Here is a 7,413-nt window from a genome sequence, read left to right on the forward strand (position 1 = left end):
CTCCACGCTGTCAGGGTCTCTGCATCTGTCCTGTGCCTTTTCCCGTTAAGCAGGGTTCGTTCTCTGTGGAGTCCTGTGGCTGGCAGCGTTAGTTCATTTACCTCCTGTTTGAGGCCTGCGGGAGCATGGCCAAGGAGAAGATAATGCTGGTCAGCTCTTGGTGGCTCAGGATGGGTGTCAGACGTCTGCTTTCGTTGTTGCCTAACTGTTCCTTCCTCTGCCATGGCAGGTCGTTGCCTGCTTCAGGCTGAAGGATGTCCATGACACTGCTCTGCCGGGTCTTCAGGTGGTCCTGGTGGCAGGGCCGGGTGTCTGAGGCCTACTGGCACACTTGTGGGAACACGAGAGAGAAATGGCAAAGGCAAATGCAAGTTTCTACAGAGGTGGTGAGCTATCTGTGTGGGAGAATGGCTATGTGGAGCAGCTACAATTTAGTGTTGCTGAGCACACACAACAACAAAAAAAAGTTTTGAGTCTCTTAGTTGATGTGCTTTAAGCAGCATCGACTGATAACTGGGCTCTTACATGTCATAACCTATTACTCAAAAATGCTGATGGTTCTTCTCACATGTTGTGCTCCGAGAGTAACAGTTAGAGAAAAACCAAAATAAAACAATAGGATGAGACCAGAAAAGAAGAAAGGAGTGTTTTACCTATTTAGATTTAGCTAGGAGACATAGGTAAACAGGAGTCACTTATGGGTTATGCTGCTGTTAGACTAAGCTACCAGGGACACATCAGACATCTCAAGGTCCAAAAGAAGAAGAAGAAACAATGGGAAGTGTTTCCAGTTCTGTCTGGGGCCTACTGTGCGTTTGTGTTTAGCCGTACTTCGTGTATTTAGCTTGGTGCTAAGGAGTGAGGATGGGTAAAACACAGACAGGAAGTAGGATATTAATGACCTGTGTAACTCGCTATGGAAACAACAGTCGCTAGATATTGTAATCCTATAGAGAGAGAGAAGATGAGGATAGTGACTAGTGATCTAAAATAAGGTAAAGGTAAAGTTAGAACGTCCTTATAGCTCTAAGAAAACTAAAAGGAAAGGTAATTTAATTAAATTTCAAATTTAGTCAAGCCTTTTTTTTTCTTTAGCTGAATATAAGAATTCAGGCTGAAACAAAGGTAAATAACTAAATTGAAATAAAATAAAAAAAAATGTATGTAAACATTGTGTGTTCTCATAGCTCTGGTAACTAGGGGGGAACTTGAATAAGCAAATTGATTTAATTAAATTCCCAATTTAATTAAATTCAACTTAACTGAATCGGACGATTCAGGCTCAACAGGTGTAAATACACAAAATAAAATAGGGGTAGATTTAAGTAAAAATAAAAGAAACACAAATAAAAACCCAAAGTATCTGGGTTTCAATCTGAAAGTGAAACCAAGAGGAAGGGGTCGAGAGAGAGAAAGAGAGAGAGAAGAGGGTGGTTTAACCCTCTTATGAGACGTGCTTCGTGAAGCTCTGACACCAGGGTGAATCATTCGTCTCAAATCATTCGGAGTGTGTAATGTCTATCACTGCTAAGGTCACGTGATTTTATTAAACTGGGCTTCGTTACGCGTCATAGCTGTTTCGAAATTGTTTTAAATTTCAACGGTTCGTGAACCAGTGTGTATCTGGTCTCTATGTGATCTCGTATCACTTTATAGATTCGTACACATTTAATGACGCATTTGATAAAGGGTCTGATTGACTTTCAAGTCAAGCTTTCATAAAACGAGCCCTACAGTTTACTAAGATATTGTGCCTTGAAAGACACCTCATATTAAACGATATTAGGTAGCTCGCGGATTGCCATTACCTGATTACACCTTTTGATAAAACCTTTGCGATTGGTTTGTAAAAGGTGTTCCGTTGATTTGAGTTTCCGCTACACTTCCAATGTTTTGACCAGCAGGGGTCGCCAGCGAGGGCGCTTCAAACAAAGAATCATTTGTGACGCAGTTGACTCCTTTGATTCAAAGCCTCGAAGAGCTTTGACTCTCATTACTCGTGTTCAAATCACTCAGTTCAAATCACGCAAAATCTATAGTCTTTGGTTTAAGGTTACACTTTACGCTCTAACGTGTCTAAGTTTTTAGGCGGTGCTAAAACTATCACTCGAGGTAAGTTAGAGGGTTTTACTTGTAAGTTGAGGGAGCTATTGGCTACAACCGTCGCTTGTTTACACGAGGGTCTGTGAGATTGGTGCTGTTGTCAGAAAAACTAGATAGGAACGCCTGCTCGCGTTCCGGACGCAATGCCAACCAACAACACAGATCGGCCGGAGCAGCGGACGAGCTGTGCTGACAGTTTGGACTGAGTCTCTCGCTTAGACATGACGTTGCGTGTGAGTGACTCTTTTTAACAAATCAAAACAGCACCGTTCTTTCACAGACAATGGCAAATTAGTTAGCTGGGCTAGAATTTATACCACTAATTCGACGCGATTGTTTCATATGAGCGATTCAGCGGTTTAATATGAATACAATGACGTAACGCATAATAAGGCCTTAATCGGTGATTGAGGAACATCGCTCAGATCACATTCAAAAATTCTGAAAATGGAGATTTCTTCGTCCATATCAGGTTAATTTGTTCTGGTACCATTTATGCGCGCGGCTAATCTGAGATTTCTTCGTCAGAGAAGGCTTATGCTCGATTTATATCTGAAATTAGGCTTTCTTCACTAATATCAGGAGTTTCTTATCGTACGATTTAAATATGCCTTATAGCATTTGTGAACTTTCTGCCATTCGTAGGAAGGCATATTCAAGCTATAGTTTTGCTGATTTACCCAGAAACTTGTACGTGCATGTATGAGATGTTAATAAAAACTTATGGGACAACATATGATTGATTACTGTCTGCTTGCATACAATGTTTAATACGATGCCTTAAAATTCTCCACCATATATATGTAAGGAACTCAGCTTTTTTTTGAAATATTAATAATCAATAATATCTTGTTATTATTAATTATAAATATTTGGGTCAGTTAATTGGATTAACTAGATGTGACTGAATTAATATTACAATCAATTAATCAGTTCTTCCAACGAACTCTTTTGATTATTAATTTATTCTAAGAAAAGGGTATCTTCCATGGCCACCGAAGAATAATTATTTCTTCGCCTGTACAGTACTTTGAGCCAGTAGCAAAAACCGTGATCGTAAAGTGACTTGTATTGCAAACAAAACAGAACCAAATACATATTATGTACAAGTTTTATTAACTAAATATAGATATTTATATGAATATAAATAAACTAAACAACATACACACATGAATACATAAATAGGTTAGGGATAGGATGAAATTGGAAACCGGAAGAGGGTCTATGAGAAGAACCGTCAGAATTTCATTTTCACATTTCATTGAATTGAATACTTGCATTTGTAATGGGAACAATTCTTGAAGTTGTTGAAAATTGAAGTCGTTGATGGTTCCGGCAGTGTCAAGTGGAAGTTGGTTGAGCGTTCTCTTTCTCCAGGAACGCATGACTGGTTTGGTCAAGGCCTGGGACTCTGTTGAGGCCACGCCGAGCACCCAGGAGAAGTGAGGAAGTAGGAAGGATGGGTGATTGGAGTCGTTGTTGGTTGGAGTCTTTGTTCCAAAACTCTTGAGATTGTCCTTGGTTCTTTGTGAGAGAGTCTTCTCTCTCCTGCCTGAGCCCATATCTGGTTGGAATCGAGGCCTGCTGGGCCCTGGGGCCCCCGTGGAGGGGGTTCCCCAGTAACACCAGAACAGTGTTGCGGCTGGATGAAAGAACTAAGAGAGGGAGGTCACATGTGGACTGTCTCTAATAAGGCCTGGAAAAGATCCTCCCCTAAGGGTTGAACTCGACCAATCAGAAAGGTGACATGTCTGAGAGGGAAAGTGGCTCTTAGTTGATTTACGGATATTTGTCCCTAGCATGATTATACCTTCATTAATGCTCAGATAGCTACAACACATCCACACTGCATTCTAGAAGAAGGTGATGTACATCAAAGTGTGAGTCATTAAATGAGGATTAATTAGGTAGGAGGCATGATACAGGTGAGGTTACATTGATCGTTAGTTAGTTGTATACCAGGATACATACCATAATATATACCTAATAGTACACAAGACAGTAAACCATTTACACTGTTTCTTTCACAGTTTTATGCATGTTCATTTATAGATAAGTTAGTCTATGATTAATGCAGCAAAGTCTGTTTTAAAGAGGGTTTCTGTTTCATAGTCTCTCTCTTGAGTATGGGGCCACATTCCTCGGAGGTCGTAAAATCTCCTTATCATGCCCTGTAACATGACACTGTTTCTGCCCTTGTGTTTGTTCATTTGGGCTGTGTGAGGAGTTTCATAAACCTTTGTATATATATATTGAATAATTAGTATGTGTCTGATTGGTCCATACCCTACACTGCCAATAAAACCGGACGTCAGCTGCCGCTAATAATCGGAAGTCGGAGGTGTATGCCGCTTTTAGCCAGGCAAATAAATAATTATATCATTATAATTATATATTATTTCATTATTATTAATATTAATTTATTATATATAATATTATATACAATTTTAGTACTTATTTACATAAAATACTTCTATTAGTTATTATTTTATATTATTTGATTAAAATCAAGTTACGAAGATCATAGACAATAAAACAAACAAAAAGCTACACTTGAAATTATGAATTTGTACATGTATAAATGTAACTTATGAATGAGTATACTGTACATGTTTGTTAAATAATGAAATATATCCACCTTTTTCCTGGTTAGCGAATTTACCCATGATTCATTAACAATGGTCTACCATGTTTCTTGTGTTAGGGGATAACAGCTTAGATCCAGGACCAGATATGATGAAAGAAGACCAAGATTCGTGAGATTCAATCAAATAAGTAAAAATTTACTGAAGAATAGTTTGCTGTTTCATCGAGGAGGTTGTACACAACCGTACACAAAATCTCACACCAGTTATACCATTTCTAAGGGCATGAATGACATCAGTACATACATGTTGGCTACTTCTGATTGGGTAAGAAAACAAAGTCTAAACAATTCTACACTTATGGATAGATAGGAGGGTAAGTCGACATTAATCAAGATAATTGTCATCTGAGTCCAAGACTTGGTCCGGTGATGACCTCGGAGGTCGTAGAAATGGGTCACGGGGTCTGTTGTTGCATATCACAAGACCTGCACAGAGCATTCAACACACACAAAAACACAATGGAATCAGTTCCTCCAAAGTTGTAGAGGGCCTGAGCACAGACTACCAAAACATACTGAAACATTCCCTCCTCAGAAAGTAGTACAGATAATGTTCACTTTATTCATTAAAGAAATACACATAAAAGTACAGTTCTGTAAATCCAATCATGCAAGTCACGTAGTGGTTGACCCCTGTAACCTGTAGTAACTTCGTCAGCAGAAAACAGACTGATGAGGGTTTTCTTCAGACTTGACCTCTTCTATTAGCTTATTAGCAAAGTTAGAAAGAAAGAATTTGTTAATGTGGCAGGCAGTACAAGAGAGGGAGGATAGAGAGAGAGTAAGAGAGACAAAGAAAAATCGACTACGCCACCCTGGTCGCTAAGCCAGGGAAGTGTCCTATTAAAGACACACAGGTTCGGTGTTTCCCTTACATAAATACTCCGAGACGTGGATATGGAAAAATACAAAAATATATTCTTTATTTAGACAAAGATAAAATACTGGCGTGCCAGTCAGTTTCGTTCAATTATAACATCACACAATAAACAGCTCACAGGACTCGTGGTCACCCGAAGCAGGACGAGCTAGTGCCAGACGTCGCTAGTGTCAGCGATGGTAAAAGAGCACCCACACGTGCACTACACGTCACTCAAATCACGTCAACCAAGACCAATCACCTTGGATTGCAGACCACACACTGTGTCTCATCAGGACCCGCCACCTTAATTGGACAACTAGCCCTCCTGCTCCGGGCTCACAGTGCCTGAAACACAAGAAATAAAGAATTATAAAAAAATAAATCAAAGCAAATAAATCAAACAATTATCCTCACCTATGGGTACCCATATACAGGACACAACATGCGAGACATACAATAATATACGTAACTAAAATGAAAACACTCCGCAATCCACTCAAACCTGCACTCATCAGTGTCAGTGATGGTGAATGGATCGCTATGGGCCAACAGGAACAATCTCCCCAGGCCGGTTACCACTCACAATCCCTCTTTCCCTTGGGACCAGTCGGGGATAATCTCACAGTGAGCAAAGAAAATAAACAGTAATTATAATACAAATAAAACACAAAACAACACCCAAAACTAAGAAAACAAAACACCAATTACCAAGCAAACTGATAAATCAACAAGCAAACCCCAAAAAGCACAAAAGGTAAATTACACAGAAAAACAAAACAGAATTACACACGCAAGCAAAATAACTCAAACAAAAACATTAATAGGAACAGAACAGCAGCGACGACAAGTCCTAGAGCAGGCAAGTGTAGTCTTCAAGTGCCCTTAAAACGGCAAATCGATCCACCTGCAAAAGCCGGACTATGAGCTAAAATATGCATAGCATTAATTTACTGTTGTACAATTGATCACACATACCAAACATGCGGAGATCGCGCCACTCGCCCAGTCGACAAGAGATGAAAAAGCCCAATGATACGCTGGAATACACAGACCCCATAATATTAACTATTCGCTCATTAATTAAATACAGCCAAAAGGGCCAAAGAGAGACCTACCAGGAAGTCAAGCAGCAATACACCCCCGATGCCGAATGCAATTCATACCGAAACGGTGGTATCCGGAAAACAGCGCGTGTTGCCAGGCATGCAACCCTCAGCACAACGTGTGCTTTTCTGCAAACAGCCCAGAACCTGACAAAAGTAACACTCAATCTAATGTTCATTAGGCTCAAGCATAAAAACCAGCCGCCACACTCACCTCAGCCAGAGCACCAGACAGTCGCAACAATAATGACGTGCTAGAACGCGGTCGCACATTCACACAATCTCCGGTGACAACACCGTCACCTTAATATACCCCTTGGAAGGAATTACCATAATTCTTATCAATGAATTGAATGCCGATCACCTGCGTGCATCTAGGGCGGAGTCTCACTCTACAGAGAGGACGTCAACAAACAGCGGCACTTCACTACAATCTACCCCCCCCCTTTGCATCGTCGCCCCGACGATGAATAATCCAACGATCACGTTATTCAGAGCCAAGGTCTGAACACCACGGTTACAGAATGGGACACTGGAGATGCTACATCCAACAGAGACCTAGGGAGATGGTGAAGATTTGCATGTCGGCCGGCAGTCACTCTTCCAGTCCGTCGCTGCCCCACCTCAGTCCTCCCAGCCTCCCTACCCCATCCAATGGATTCCGCCACCGAATTAGTTTCGTCACTACTAGTCTCATC

General features: G+C 40.6%; 1 long non-coding RNA gene across 2 annotated transcripts; it reads right to left on the reverse strand.

Moving 5' to 3' along the window:
- Nucleotides 1–5,524: 5,524 nt before the first annotated feature.
- On the reverse strand, nt 5,525–6,966 carry LOC143749549 (uncharacterized). Of its 2 annotated transcripts, XR_013207018.1 has the most exons (4): nt 6,728–6,966; nt 6,588–6,649; nt 6,376–6,516; nt 5,525–6,296 (listed from the first exon to the last, which is right to left on the reverse strand). It is a non-coding gene; the product is annotated as an uncharacterized LOC143749549 (long non-coding RNA). The 2 variants fall into 2 exon arrangements; XR_013207017.1 differs by having other exon boundaries at nt 6,588–6,966.
- Between the last annotated feature and the right edge of the window lie 447 nt (nt 6,967–7,413).

This window comes from Siphateles boraxobius, unplaced genomic scaffold (assembly GCF_051911475.1).
Source record: "Siphateles boraxobius isolate OS27281-9 unplaced genomic scaffold, OSU_SipBor_1 25, whole genome shotgun sequence".
NCBI lineage: Eukaryota > Metazoa > Chordata > Actinopteri > Cypriniformes > Leuciscidae > Siphateles > Siphateles boraxobius.